At 38.9% G+C, this 16,446-nt stretch overlaps 1 protein-coding gene and 1 long non-coding RNA gene across 2 annotated transcripts in view; one reads left to right on the top strand and one right to left on the bottom strand.

The window, feature by feature from the left end:
* LOC149717093 (P-selectin-like) overlaps window positions 1–16,446 on the top strand; it is a 197,057-nt gene that overhangs the window by 132,183 nt on the left and 48,428 nt on the right. The gene's annotated exons all lie outside the window — the stretch shown is intronic.
* LOC149717094 (uncharacterized) lies at window positions 5,573–7,458 on the bottom strand. The gene is made up of 3 exons (XR_016365562.1): window positions 6,092–7,458; window positions 5,860–6,032; window positions 5,573–5,798 (listed from the first exon to the last, which is right to left on the bottom strand). It is a non-coding gene; the product is annotated as an uncharacterized LOC149717094 (long non-coding RNA).

Below are 16,446 nucleotides of genomic sequence, written 5' to 3'. Positions count from 1 at the left end.
GTAGCGAGTTTCTCCTATACCCTATTGAAATGTTCTTAGTATTCTGAAATAACACCCAAGTGAGAAGATATACCTTTGGAGCCAATTTAAGATGTACTCTCAAAAGTGTCTCTTGTCAGCACTAGTTCAAGTCAAACAGTTTTTGGGCGCACACCACTCTCGATACCATCCATCCACTATCAAATCTAGAAATTGATGAATAGCAAGCTTTATTGAATCCGATGTTCTTTAAATCTCAGACTACGCCTAAAAGTTTCGTTAGCTATTCGGTGATGACGCTCAAATCAGGCCTTCAGAACGTGAAAAGATGATCATGCCTTAGGCCTAAAGCAAAGTTGGTTTCCAAGAAACTTTGAGTCTTATACTTCTCAGGATAAAAGTCATCAACCTCTTACGAAGCACGAGCTTTTTGGGGTTGAAGTAAAGAAGTCTCTGAAATACAGAAAAAAATGCGAGAAAAATGTCAGTTTCCAGCTCGAGCATCCCCCTTAGGTTTAGGAGAGGGCATGATGCGGGAGCTCTGAGAGAGTGAAGCCAGGGGATTCTTTCGTTTGTTTTATTTATTAGCCGCTTTCTTAGCTCACCCCCTTAGATTTAAGCTCCTCTGATGAGCGAGGAGGCTTCCTTCCAACTCCTCCATCTTTACCTTCCTGAGACGCTGAGGAACTAGCTCTGAAACAAAAAGACACCTCCGGTTCGCTTCTTCGAGTCTAACTTTCATTACGTTTTTTAAGCAGTTTTTTTTTTTGGCTTTTTCCATTTCATTTGGCTCTTCAGCTGCTCGCGTCTTCACTTTTAGTTTGTTAGCACATTGCAATGATTATGATTACTGTCACCATTCGATTAAAGGAAATCCACTTTGTGATTGTCGGGGAGGAATGGAGAAGGAGCCGTATTGTGAACTAATATTCTATACCGCTAGCCTAAACTCTCACAAAAGGGGTCGAAAGGAATTAAATTGGTTCCTTCTTGCCACATGGGTTACTGTTTGCATACTGAGTTACTATTTTCGCGCCCTCTCTCTTTCATAAAAAACAAATGTCGTACTGATTTTGAAACTACAGCCAACGGACGTTTTTTCTTTATCAAGATTTTCACAGAGATTGCGGTTAGTAGTGCAAGATTGCGGGAACTATGATGTCACTTGCCACGTGATAAGCTATAGCCAAGTTTTCCAACATCCCCCTTTCTTCTGCGCGGTACGTCTTCTGTTCTATTCCTCCCTGTCTATCGAGGACACCTTGCAGGCTACTGGCCTTCAGATGCTATCGTGTTCAGGCGCTAAGCGACTATATCTGGTTGGTTGCCGCAACTAAAGTTATAGTTGGCTTTCGTGGCAATTTCCCAGTGCCACTCTTGCGGATTAGAATATGAATGAGAATCGGCGTGATGAGGGCCGAATGGTGGTGGGTTGAATCAGAACTTGGGTTGGTGGTTCCATGCCATACCTTCGGTCTCCTTTTTAGGGCTAACGCTAGGGTATGGAGGGGTTGCATCGTGGGCTTCCGGCAAATGAAGCAATTTATTATTTTTATGGTTATCCCTTCGGCCCGGATTAGGCTTACGCGCTCTGCATAATTGAATCTTAAAAGTAACGACCAAGGCCCAACTGTAACGGCCAAAATAATATGAATGAAAACTAAGACATTTTTCTTACCTTACGTGATAATACCAAAGAAGTGTCCACTCATGGAAACGGAAGTAATTTTTATTGCTTCTTTATTACAAATTTTTATTTCCCTATATTGTTTTTCAGCCTAACATCATTAGGTGTATTTCTAATGAAACATTAAAATTAAGTGTACCGTCAGAAGATAAATGGGTTTGTTAGAATAGCTGAAAAAAAAATTACTGTGAGCCCACATGTAATATATAGCACCTTAAGATTTTCTTCAAAAACGAGCCTCACGATTTATAATTAGGATATATCTTTAAACAGAGCTTCAGATTTTTAATTATTTTCTAACTAACCAATTTAAATAATTTTTATAGATATCAAGCTAAGCTATACTCGAACTCTAGACATTCACATGGTTCATAGAAACCTGGAAAACTCAGGAAAATAAATAGTTGACGAAACACTCAGGGTAAACAATAGTAAAAAAAAACTCAGCGAAATTTATAATTGTTGGTAAAATTCAAGGAAATTAGGTAAATTTGTGCGGTTTTTTGGGTAAGTTAGCGGTTGCTTCAACTATAAAAAAAAACCACTCCCGTTGTTATTACTCAATATGTGGGAAAAAATGGAAAAACTCATTTTCAAAACAAGTCTTTGGGCGATTTTATAAAAAAAAAATTAAATTCAATAAGACTATACCATGAGTTAATAATATGTTAGCTCCCTATAAGTTACTCAGGCAATTCATTTTTATACTCCAGCGTTTTCTCCCGCGCCGCCGGCTTCCCAATTATATGCGACGCTCTGCGGCCGCCACGTGAACGAAAATCTTATTTACTCTTCTTTCCGGTTTTTCCCCGGAAGCGCGTGTAGTGGAAGCTAGCCAATGATATCGGAGCTATTTAAGCAGCCGAATATTTCGCTCAGTAGCCTCGGTTAAGAAAACAGTGAAGAGATCAGTGGATTGAATTTAGCTCAGTTGTATAATTTTCTGGTTTCCAGTCACAATAACAACTCTTATCTTTAGCATTCTTGATCAATATCGGTAAATTGCATTGAGTTCCTGCATTTTTTGTCTCAGTACTGACACAAACGCCATGATTTAATGTTAAATTGTTAAAACATAAACATTCACGACTAAAACAACACTCCCTTGGTGAAAAAGCAGCCGGCGACTCGAGGTCGAGAAGCCGTACGAGCTGGATTTTTTTTGTCGACAAGAGAGAGCGCAACATTCGGATTTTTTCCCCGCGCGGGCGAAATGAGAAGAAATCGCTGGATACATTACGCCTATGGAGCCTGAGTAACTTATAGGGAGCTAACATATTATTCACTCATGACTATACTTAATTAGAAGTTATTCATGAAGTTAAGATGTTACGGTAGAATGAATAGGGTTCGCTCCGCGTCCCAACCTTGAGGAACTCCACCAAACCTCTTCTATAATCTTCCCTGATATGATCAAACAATTCGGTTTATTCGAATTTCGGAAATTAACGAATAGTGACTGTACATAAAGAACAAACATCCAAACAAAACAAAGTAACAACTTTCTTGGATATATATGTAAGATTTGACTGATCAATTAAAAGTAACTTGTTCTCCCTTCCTAATTTGACGTTGGGAGGAGGGACCGGCGTTTTATATATACTTAAGAAAAGTAATTGAAGCCTTGGTGAGCTGAGTTTAGCATGCACGCGCTAGCCATTGTCGTAATCCATTACATAAATTGGAGTAATCCACCCACGACGTGATAAAGAAACGAGAGAATGTAAAAAATATAGGAAGGAAAACCTCGTTTCCAAAATCTCTTCCGTATAATTTTTGAACTCTCGTGCTGGCAGAGTACATAGTTTGCTTTTATAAAGGATTCCATCTCGTTGTTGTACATACTTAGGGTTTATAATGACGCTTTTTATTATGTTTTTTCCTTCGCCTAGAAAGAATATCTTGTTAAGATGATAAATTCTCCTCTGTTAAGGAAGAAGGAGGCTCGTGTTTAACGTCAAAACGAAGTTTATATACGCGGTAAAATTATACGCGCTGCTTAGTATCAAGGATTAGGCTTCAGGTTTGTTACGAGCTCGCAAAATAATAATGCACTGTGATGGAATTATAAATATAAGAAGGATCCTCCTTTTAACGAATTCTCTCCCTCCCCCTTCAAAGAAAGACTCAAGATCTGCTGAATTTGTGTAGCTGTATTTCTCTAATTACGCCTTTGAAGTAATTGTACAGGGATATTAATGTATTGAAATATTTATTCGTGAAAATGTTGAATAATTTCATAGAAAGATCCTTATTCATTATTTAAGATTTAATGGTACTTTCCGAGCTTGTAAAGTAATCAGATCAGAGGCAGGGACAATTAAGATAGAGGAAGCGCTGCTCGTAGCTTTGGCAATGCAAGGCACGGTGTAGCTCCAACGAGCAGGCGCGTCGGTCGAATAGCTGACCTGGTTATGTGCCGGTCACGTGACAAATCTAACGCAGCTTCAATCGACGGGAGAAATCAGTTCCACCGGAACTCAATCTGACCTGGTACTTCTCATAACCTTGCTTTTAGAGCTACATCTTGCTGGAAGTTTCCACTACCTTTCATAATTCTCTCTCTCTCTTAGAGGATATGGAGGATCAATTAGTAATCTATTAGATTTGATCAGTTCCGTGGTTTACATGGAGATTGATTAAAGGCTCCAGTCGAGATTACTCAAAGATTCTCTTTCATATGCTAATTTCTAATTTTAACCCCTTCTTTTCTTTCAACGGCCATTTTGAATCTGGTGAGAATTACAAGCGTTACATGTATTGTTACGCATTTGGGGTCAGAGCTGTCTCAAGAGATAATAGGCGATTTTAAAGACGACTTTTTAAAGATGCGCGCGCAGAAATTAGGGAGGGAAAAATGCCTTCCATCTCTACTTTTTCCCCCGGTTATAGGGGACTTTTTGAAAAGGCTTATTTCAGAAAAATTATTATAAAAATTACGTAATTAAATGGACTCCTTTGTTTTGTTCAAAAGGGGCTTGTGGTTGTAGAACGCCACTTTGACCCCGGAGCTAAATTGTTTAATCCGGTCTTGATTCAGCTACTAATATATGATTATACCTTCTTATGTTGCGTCGTTCTTATGCTTTAATTGAAAAAGCTGGCTTCTTAGCAACCGAACCACAAAAAAATAATTATATTTTCAAGTTTTATTTGATTCATAGAATAAAAAACATTACTTTTTTAATTTTTGGGATTTTCGTGGTAGGTTTCAGGACCGAACTACAATGGGTTCTATGAGCGATTTTGAGTCGAAAATTTTCTATGACTATTTTCCCTAAGGACCACCGTTTACAAGTTATGATTTGAGTGTTTTAAGGATGACCCCTTAATTCAATTAGCGTTGTCTTCCGGTTTCTTACTTAATAAGATGTTATCTGTAAAACACTGCAATCATAACTAATAGAGCAAAATATCATAGAACATTTTTGACTCAAAATGGTCCAAAGAACCCACTGTACTTTGGTCCTAGAACCCTTTTTGGAAACCTATGTATAATTAATTTCAGATCTAAATTTATAGAAAATTTTAAATACTTAATTTTGGGGCGCTGTAATTTTGGTTAAGATATTTCACAGTAACCCTTTGTGTTCTTTGCTATTAGCATCATCTCTTTCCATTTTAAAGAGAACAGAAATAAAACTCATTAAAAAAATGAAACGTTGGCGTTAATGAATGAATTTTAACATCATCCCTTAATTCTTGTACCCGGTATCCCTTTTGTAAATTAAAACTGGGTATCACGAGAGATTGCAGCAAGGAATGAAGAAGTATGAAAAAAATAAATTTGATTAAAAATAATGGAAAATTCTCGGAGAGAGAGAGAGAGAGAGAGAGAGAGAGAGGGAGCATTATTTATGAACGTTTTCCTCCCAGTACTTGAAAACAAACTTTTTATGGTTTTTTTTGTGCCCAGTAATAAGCACTCGCCACCCTTTGAATTAAAAATAACCAAGCTTAACTTTTTACTCCCTTCTCCCCCCAGAAGAGAGAGAGAGAGAGAGGTTTTGGGATTTTCGGTGTGGTCGACTGCACCGGGCAACCCCTGGCATACTTTAGATAATTTAAAAGGTGGACTAGAATCAGGAATTCCAATTGAAGTCTTTAAGACGTCATTTTCTGAGCCTTTCACCTTTAATTAAAGAGGAGGAGATGTTAAAAATCACATGATAGAGGACGTAGCTTTGTTTTACCGTTACTAAACGCGTAGACGGAAAATTAGCCTTATTGGAGATTCAATCTCTATTTAAACAGGACGTCGTAGAACACAGTCCTTTCCACTGTTTATGTCATACAATGAAAGGCAGAAAACAGTGCCGTCTAAACCAGATGTGCACCTGCTCAAGGACCCCACGAACATAGAGACCTACGGAGGGGCCCCCATTATATTTATTTAAATATGATGTTCAGTTTAATTCCACGAACCTTTAGCGCTGTTATGACGACCCTGGCAGAAAAAGTTTTCAATAAGTCTCTTCGATGTAAAAAAGGGGTGGACAACCCTTAGTATGGGTCGTCTCTGCGCACTCTCTGGACCCAAAACGCCTAGAGCGCAAACGCCGTAAAGCGAGATGGAAAGCAATGTTTACCCCCATGTCTTTTCCTCTAAGTTATATGAGAAGTATATATATTACTTCTCCTGGAGAGAAGTGTACCACAAATTGGGGTAAGTGTAACGTCATTCTTTCCAACATTGGAACATTTGCAGCAAGGTTACTAAACCGAATCACATACGCGATAAATAGTTCCCTCATCATTACTCTATTAGCGTTTAACTATTTGGCAAGACGCACTTGTAGATTTTTGTGCCACGTCAAGACGGGTTTGTAGGTTGATTGCTGAGGATTTAGTACCAAACAGTTACAGAATTCATCTCATGGTGCAATGCCCATCTGAAGATGATGAGCAGGAAAGCAAACAAAAAGGGTGAGCCTGGGAAGAATGACGTTACATAACTAAAGTATTAAGAGGCTACAAAGTGTCATCCTTCTTATATTATCCCCTTCTGGTTAGATCGAAGAGGCCTAATGTTCTTTGTTGGGATTATCTGTAATACTTGTTGATGGCCATTTCAGGATTATAAAAAGCAAGCGTTTAATGATTCCAGTCTTTGAATGAGTTTATCCTGCACACGCAGTGCCAAAGTTAGCTGTTTTAGGTTAAAAAGTAAATGGTTGTCCGCCGGGAACAAAATATATGTTCACGTCACACGGTTATGTAAAAAGAGGCGGAAAATCTTTCTACACCATCGTTTAACACGTTCTCGAACCACTCCCATATTTACACGCTCCGTATACTTACATACATATCCATGGCCTTAAGGTTCTTCAAGTCGTGGTTTTTAACCTGTTCACGCTGAATGGGTGGGTGGGGAGAGGGGCTGGAATCTCTGGTTCCATATATACGCGAGCAAAGGTTAATCGAGGGCACGTCCCTTCTCTTCAAACGATTTAATAAGTAATTGTAAGGGGATATGCTATACGCTTATAGATTATCTCATTAAAGGTACTTTGGGTGTTGGCTTTATTCCCAGGCCACCGTGCAGACGCGATTTAACCTCCTAAGGGACAGATTGCCGCTGCAGGATGACCCCTAACATATCTATTCTACTTTGAAACTATTGTTTTTACAACGAGGATTTATATTATGTATAAGTTTCAGGTATAAGTTAGAAGTGACTCTTATAGTTTTATAGTCATTATCACCCACTTTTTTTTTTGGAAAATTATGTCGTAAAACTACCTTGAATGTCATTACGGTGAATACTAAATTACAATGTAATTTATTTAAGAAATTTCATGTTCCCCATGGGCTAACCAATTTTTAATAAAGTTTGACTTTTTTTCTCTAGGGAACTTTTTGACCATTTTTATTTAATAAGTATGAACCGAACATGTCCGCTCGCATAACACCCTTTTCAGTTAAAAGTAATTTTTAAAACAGAGTCTGATGTTTAACCAACTGGTTGTCTTTAAGATGAAACGTCCATTATTTGGATCCAAAGACATTAGAAATTACTTAAGGACTTTGGTGGACTGGTAACATTGAAGCCTTATCTAACATCTTTGGACCCACACATTCCATCTTAACCCTAACTCAAGCAAACGATACTGCAGCCCACTTTTAATATTGGTCTTTTAATTGAAATCTTTTCTTCCACCTCTAAGAAATTTAAACGTTTGGTCGCTGGCTTCTATCGTAACACATCTGTTCAGCGTGTAAAACACTTCTACAGGCGCCTATAGAAATATTATTACAGGCAGTTGGGAAAAAATTTCACTATACGTTTTTATGTTCCATTAGTGTGACTTAGGTTAATGAGAATTAGTTATGGAATGACGTAGGTCATTGATTCTCGTAAAGCGACATCTGGTGTGGCGCTGTCAAGAGTGTTGTGTTTTACCTTATATTTCATTTTATATCGTTCAACTTTCCCGCCATAACCATATCATTTTGTAACGCCATCTATGTAAACTCCCGAGCAGAAAGATAGTCTAGAACTAGTTGTGACAAGCTATCACCATATTACCTCAATTGCGAATTAAAGTCATAGTCATTGTTTTTCTTACTTACATGTGTTTTAATTTAGTATAGTTAGAAACATAACAAAATGGTGGACTGCAAAATTTCGCTTACTTAAGAGTCGTTCTCGAAGAAGTGATGTAATAGACCATTCCCGCAATTAATTGTAGAGAAACCAACGCGCAGGAGCGGAGGGGTTTCTTGCGACTCGCCAAGTGGCAAACGCCAGATGGAGCCAGAGTTCACTGAAGGTGGTAGACTAACTTACTCGCACTGCCTCTAGCGGTGCTTTTTCTTGACGGACCCCTACGCCAGTAAAGTTCTCTTCACCCATGTCAATAATGGGATGGTCTATTATAAACTTAGTCTAAAAAGCGCCTACAATTCCTCTCCTTTTCCACTCCACCCTGATAAAACTAACTTATTAGATTAAGTTTTCACAATGTAAAATTAAACGCGACTAAGGTAAACTTTAAGAAATCTTTACTAGAACTTTCAGGTAAAACTTTGGAGTCCGAAAGATAGCGTTTGGAACTAATACGGGTAAAGAGGGGAACATAGAGAAGTGCTTCGCCGCAGTTCTGCCTTTCTCGGCGATGATTTTGAATTAGTGGGTGAACTATAGACGTAAACAGGCCATCAATCGCGAACCCGCTAAGAAACTTTGATAAAAGAGTGAGGGAAATAGAGAGGTAGGTTGGAAATTGGTCTAAAACGGTGTCAGCTTGAGCGATCGAAGCTTCCCATTGTTTCTGCTACCTTGCTCGTAATTTCCACCGATAAAAAGTGCAACCTTTTTTCAAAAGTTCAAAAAAAAATGCCCGAGGAAGGAGGGGCAACAAGGGTTCCCAGTTCATCTCATGAAGGTAAAAAGTAGTGGAAGAAAAGTTAGACGTAGCCCAATTTTCTTTCCTTTCTTCCTTACTTCTATTGTATTGACTATATTTCGTTGAACGAACCGAACGTGCCGTGTATAGTGTTAAATATGTTGGCATATATGGGTGTTACGTTGAGTTAAGGTGTATGTCTTAGAGATGGGATGGCTGAGCTAGTGCTTTGGCGATACATTTGTAACGGTCGTCACTGCCCCACAAAAAAAACCCGCGTCCCCTATACTCACCCAACCCCTGTAGAGTGTCCTATTGTCATCCTTGCCTGGTGGTCGTTCTCATGACCTGCAGTGCTGCGATGTCAAGAGCAGCACCCGGACACTAATTGGCAGTTCTTGAAAACCTTTAGAGCATGGGAGGAGAGTTGTGATGAATGGATTTTATGACGCAGAGTTGACTTGGGATGCTGTTGTTGCAAATAATTTAAGTATAGGTCTTTTTATACTCCAACACAAAGAGTATCTTTTTTTCAACTCCTTTATACTCACTATTTTTGAATAGTATACGTTCGTGGAGAGCTTTGTATCGTTAAACATATACGGGCAACGTTACAAAAATGAATTTTATATTCGTTTAACAATTCCTTGTCAAGGTAAAAACAAAGATCACCTTAATTTTTCACTGATTATTTTTACTACAATTTTCAAACTTTATGACGTTTCCTTGATTGTGGCCATAGATATATTAAAAGGGTAGATACACAATTCAATGGGAGGTCGACGCGGAAGGGGCAACGAGCAGACAGCCGCTATTTTCTGGGGGTAGCCGTATAAAACGCCATCTATCGGGGACAAATTAGCGGCCAAAATTGGAACTATCATAAGGATGAGTGGCACTCCCTATAGGGCATAATAAGTCAAACCCTCGGAGATGCCATTACTCCATTTCCAAATCTACTTCTACATTATGGCCATGACCAAGGCTTAGCTCGCCTTAAATGTTTTTATTACTAATAAATGTATAAAAAAAGACTCTTACCTTCAGAAAACGGTGGTATTTCCTCGAAAGTAAGTAGAAATACAAGTTCCAAGTGTTTTTTAAAAGATTTTACAGGTGTAAAATTTATAAAATACGTTTTTCCGCTCTTAGCTCGTATAAAATGGAGTAATGGCATCTCCGAGGGTTTGACTTATTATGCCCTATAGGGAGTTAACATAGAGTGCCACTCATCTTTATGATAGTTCCAATTTTGGCCGCTAATTTGTCCCCGATAGATGGCGTTTTATACGGCTACCCCCAGAAAATAGCGGCTGTCTGCTCGTTGCCCCTTCCGCGTTTTTTCGTTAAGCCTAAGCCAGCGAAGTGGATCTAGACCCTTTATAGTTTTACTATATCTATGATTGTGGCAGGGAGGATAGAGGCAAGAGGGAGTAATAAAGTCAATAAGCGGGTTGGTTCGCTTCGTTGCTAAACTCGTCTCTCTGCTGCGCTGGCTAAGTCACTAGCCGCGGTGTCCACGCGCATGCGTCAAATTTAAAAACCGGCGTTGAACTGGAGTGGGAGCTGGCGGTAGTGTGGGAACCGACGCCACTCGCGCGTGCGCGTTAGCTTGAAACGAGGGACAGATAGATAAAAATTCCTACCCTCCCTTTTTTCCCCTTCCATTTATATTGCTGCTTCTTTAACATTAGTCCACACTTCCTCTCACCTAACTCCTCCCTGATTGTGGCCTCGTCAATTTGCCTTAATTGGTGCCATATTCCAGCCCACAACCATCTTATATGAATTCGGGTTATGGTTAGTTCCATTGGAGAAAAAACGGTAGTCGAAAACGTTATTTTTTTTTTGGTCCTGTGTGGGCCGTTCCGGTCTCTCTCCGCTCGCCAGATAAGAAAGGGAGAGAGACTGACTTGTTTTTCCAGGAAGAAAAAAGCGGATCTATCGGAAACCGTTGATAGCTATAATAGCGTCGGACGCTTCCCTTCTCCGTCTCCTTTCGGGAATCCTCCCACGAGCTTAGATAATGTTCGCTCCACTCCACTCTGCTCCGCTCCACTCTTTTCGGGCACCTCGGCTCTCGTCATTTTCAACCGTAGACGCCAGAGCTCGAGCTGCTTCTCTGGAAACCTAAGCTAACGGCGTTTCTCTTTCTTCTTACTCGAGCAAGAACGTGGTCCGAATTGAAGAGGTGTCACGCTACGCATCTCGTCGTATTGCCACTAGTAAAATAAACTACGCGGATTTGTACAATAATGTAAACCCAAGGAGCTAGGAAAGTAGTTTGTACATTCTCGCAGTGATAGCCCTGAGCTTTCACTGATACGCCAACACTTTCCTTAGCTAAACATTGCTTATTACATAAACGACATGACATTCAACGACCGTGTTCTTTCTAACGTTTTCCATTTTTGATTATTTTGTCCGTCAGATTTTTATTGCCTAAAGTGTAATTTAGTTTGAGAACAGTGGTGTGAAAACCACCCACGCGTAGTGCATATTTTCGTCGCCTGTTTAGTTCAATTATTCATTGATGACATTTTTGTGTGGTGGTTATTAGGGACTAAAACTGATCAATCAAATATCAGCCTCCGGTTTGAAAAATAAATTCCTTATTGTATCGTATTTAATTTTAAACATATTTCAGAAAGTTGTTTTGTTTGTTTTCTTGCTCTTTATGCATAGCTATTGTTTGTTACCTAAGTTGGCCAAACTGCATGGTTGATATCAGTAACATTAGGGAAAGGCCCGTTAGAAGCGGTTTGGTTGAGTTTCAAATGGCTGGGGCCGCAAACACAGCAATTAAGCTTTATGAATAGCCCTTGGTTAAGCATCGTTTTATTGAAGTTGAGTTGTAGAAAGAATAGTTTTTAACATCATCATGGAGATATTTCATACGGGTAGGTCAAAAGACTATTTAGCGTTTAGTGTCTACACTACATTAAAATCCCCCGGGCAACGCTGGGTAATTTAGCTAGTGAAGAATAATCCAAACAATTAGGTCAACGAGAATGCGTCTGTCTTTATCTGTTGCGTTTCTTTGCTTCATTTTTGGTAGAAGGTGGTTGCCGGGTTGCGCACCGCAAAAACAAAATATCTCTTTGCGAACAATTGTGTCTATAGGCTGGAAAGAAAAGCCTTGTGGCCGGCCACAAGACGTCTTAGTTCTTGGGGACTTCTTGTTGTTGTTTCCAGAGATTTGCTCTTCTCATCGAGACTTGCTAGAGAGTCAGTGCGTGGAGCAAAACGTACTTGGATAAGAAAAGAGAGAGAGCGTCTTTTGGAATCTCACGAGCATTAGCCTCTCACGTTTACCACTCTAGACAAAAAAATAGCAAAAAAGGACAACCCGACTTGTTTTAAATGATTTATAGTCTATTAAAGCGTTCCGGGTTGTTTATTGGATTTATTCTTTATGAGGGATCACATCAAGAGCTCGCTACTCAGGGTAGAACCTTTAGACACGTCGAAGAGCCTCTTGGTAACATACTTTTTGAGGTGATAAGAACTCGTTATAAGCCTACTCAGGTTAGGACCTTGAGACATTGAAGAGCCTCTTGTTAACATACTTTTTGAGGTGATAAGAACGTTTACTAATGAAAACTCTCGTTAAATCTGACTCATAACACCCAGTCCAAACGGATTTACCTAGTTAGGCGAAATTTTTCCGAGACTTATTAACTAAGAATCCGCTGCCGTGTTGAAACCATGGCGTCCAAAAATGTATAAAACCTTTATGGAAAAACGTCCGCACCTTTCAAAGTATTTCACTAATATTTATTATACTGATTCACTAAATCCTATAGACGAACTTTTGGGGTTCAACTTGCCGCCATATTTTAAAATGGCGGAAAGAATAGTAACGAATATGCCGGAAACTCCAGGTTCCTTTGCTGTTAGTACAGTAGATTGCGTTGTACTCAATGTTCGCTCTAAGACAGATGGTCGGCCTTTGTCGATTATTTTGTCTGGTATCGTTCGAAATATAAAGACAGAAAACGGAGGCGGCGTCTTCTTGGGTTGCTTTTTACGAGCATAAACGAGGGAGTACACGTAGACCCCTTTCCCTTTCTGGCTCTTTTTGGTCCTATTCGGGACGTGCTCTCGCGTCCTTAGTATCGTTTTTAGCAAATTTCACGCCCAGTTAGAGTGCGCCCCAGCCTTTATGGGCGCAGTCAGCCCGGAAGAAAGAAAGCCCTCATCTTGCAAACAAAGGCTTAAGCAGAGTTTCTTGTTCGAGCCATTTCGAGTGTCTCCTCTAGGAACCCTTTAATCGAATTAAAAGAAAATCCATTTTGGAATTCAGCCGAAATCATTAACTCGAGGACTACCTAAGGCAGGAGTTCGACTTTTCAGGGTTAACGCCAATTACACAATCACGTTAGGAACGCGAACAAAATCATAGACAACGAAGGGACATTTATAAGTACAAAACACTAGAAAAATTGTTCGAGGATTCACGTATTGAGCTAAATTCCACTTTTCCAATGACGGTATTATTTAAAATAACAAACGACCAATGGCGTGGCTCCGTGACAATCACGAGTTTTTGTCCAGGGATAAATTGTTCTTAAGTCAGTCAGTCTTCTGTGTAACTTAAAATTCGTAAGCTACTTAATATCTAATCCTCGTGTTTTTGTCGTTAAAGTGCAGTCGGGTGTATTAATTATTTTACCGCGCGGTATCTCCATATGAAATCTTAATTTGTCTAACTCGCAATTTCACCTTTTTCGTGACCAATTTCACTGTGGCTCCGTTGACGCGAAAATGTTAAATAGCACATGTGGGTAGGAATGGATTCAACCTTTGAAGGGTAACTCTTCTGGTAAAAACCTCTTATTTTTTCTACGATAAACCCGAGTCTCTTTCCTAGGTTGAGTTCTACTATACCCTAACGAATGAGCAAGAGACATTTATTTTCAATGAGGTCAATCAACGCGTGACCAAGCTAGAATGGTCAGAGACTAGTCGAGAAATAAGAGACTAGAGAGCGGACCACATTCCCTAAGAGTCGCACAGGCAATTGGAAAAATGAGGTGGGTAGCTGGAACAACGATTTCCTTTCTGTTGTGGTAGAATTTAGGAACGAGCTCCGTTTCTAGACCTTTTTTAGGGGATTATAGACGTCGTGATGGATACTTGAAGGTGATACAGCCATATTAAGCCGTTTATTTTTGGTTTGAATGGATTACAAGATTGATTTTAGCTTAAACATATTTAACGCTATCCAACAAGCCCCTCAAAGACTATAAGCGCAGTGAAGCAATGAATGTATTCTTAAACTGTGGGCAGTTAAAAAATTGGTTTCCCCTGGTTGGTCAACTAATTAGCTAAAGATCCGCTTTGCTACGTCGTTTTAGAAGCAACAATGTTTAAGCAGATGCGCGATGCAATTAAGTGGAGTGTATCTAAATAAAGGAATCGTGGCATCCATCGTGTTGGTGGTAGACACAGCTCGCTCGTTGACCTCATACGCGTTGCTGGTGAATCTCATAAATACATGTACGAGGAAGAGGGGCGAGAAAGAGAGGGAACCAAAGACTATTTTGGATATTACCATTAGGTAACACAAAACAATTGTTTCTCGATAAATGATGCTCTAGAGTTTTACCTTAATGAGAACACGTAACCATTCTATCTTTCCATCTTCCGATCGAGGGGTAAGATACTTTTGAAAATTCCCTTAGTACACCTAAAAATTGTTGCACTTACACAGTTTTTACAATCTCATCTTACTTCTTTCGAGAATCGAGGAGATGTAATACAAAAGTGACCTTCCCCTCGTTTGACGTACGAACAGGGCTTACAATTAGTTAGTCCGGTTCAGTGACGTTCAAGGTTTCAATTCAGTTATAGGTTATTTATAAAGTCAATTTTTAAAAAGCACATAAATTCTCAAAGTTCAGTATCCATTAATAATCTTGCAAGGGATGTTGTTCAAATAGAGAAATTTACACATAAGAGGTGGAAGACCCAGTCTTTGCAAGTCATTTGAAAAGTGTGACTATTTTTGAGGTTTCCAGATCCGCTTATTGGCGATTGGATTGCCTGAATTACAAAGCCTCTCATTGAATGCTTTGTCATTAGGAAGCTGAACTAAGAGCTGTTTGAAAATATGCTACCTGCACAGGTGTTTAAGTATTAAAATATAATAACTAATTAATATGCATGGAATGATGATTCCGAGCCTTCAAAACAAAGTTTAATTAAAAAATTACTTTCCTTCATATGTAAAATCAAGGCTTAACGCTGTCATACCGTCAGCCATTTGACTACCAAAAAACCGATTTAGCAGACGACAATGAAACCGTCAAATCACCGGAAAAAGAAAAATTCTCTAAAACCTACCAACACTTCCATTCCTTATGTGTAAAATTCTCTCCGATTGCTCAAAAAAGGTTAATCTTGAGTCACTGTTATCTTTCACTTTCCACCTTCCCGCCGTCACTCACAACGCATTCGTTCGCGCCAAATTTTTAGTGGGGTTCACGTGTTGGTTTTATTAAAAAACGGGTTTCAACATCAATCTAATTACATGAAATAATTTCAATCCTTATTCATTTTTAAATATTCGGGCAAAGCACTTATTATATTAGGGAACTAGACATACTGAAGATTCAAATTAAAACAAATTAAATACCCTTAACAATATCGCCCTTATTTACGTCTGATATTATTATTATTCTCAATATAACGGTGGCTAACTAGGTTGGTTAATTAGTTTAATCTCGTAAAACTTCAAGAAAGAGAAAGAAAGACGCAGAAAGAGATAAATCACGTCTTGGATAATTCACAAAGGAGCGACCGTAACTCAATTCCTTGTTTTTAAAACAGGGGAAAAAAATTTGTGGAAAAGCTAAAATTGTTTGCATGGGTTTCAGAGGCTGATTTAAAAAATACAGAATTCTCGGAAGGGAACGTTTTTAATTTGATTAAAAACTAGAGAAAAAAAAGGATCTCACTTCTTTTTAGCATTCCTTTGTAATTTAGTAGAATACAAGAAACCCAATTATAGTTTGGCATTCATTGCTCCGTGTGTATGCGTGTCTATTTGTCTGAACGAGGTTTTCACGTTTAAAGAACATGTTTCATAAAAGTCTGGATAAAATGTAAAAATTGCAAGATATATAGTACTAAAGTACACAGGGTGTTCCAAAAAGCTCTTTGCAAAAAGGTAGTAGGACCGAAGTACTTTGGATTCTGTGGGTCATTTTGAGTTGAAAATGTTCTATGAGATTTTGGACTAAGGGACACTCATAAACAAGTTATGATTGGAGTATTTTACGAATGGCCCCTTAATTAATTTAGCATTGTCTCAAATGTAATTGGGGTTGGTGAGGAACAGGGCATTCTAACAAGTTGGGAAATCAAAATAAACCTCTCCGAGTCGAGACGCAATCAAGAGGTTTTTCTTAAATAATTAAATAAACT

This window comes from Phalangium opilio, unplaced genomic scaffold, assembly GCF_054372755.1.
Source record: "Phalangium opilio isolate 3A_F unplaced genomic scaffold, DU_Popi_V2 ptg000003l_1, whole genome shotgun sequence".
NCBI lineage: Eukaryota > Metazoa > Arthropoda > Arachnida > Opiliones > Phalangiidae > Phalangium > Phalangium opilio.
Note: the sequence above shows the minus strand (reverse complement) of the source record. Positions and strands in the feature narration are given on the sequence as shown.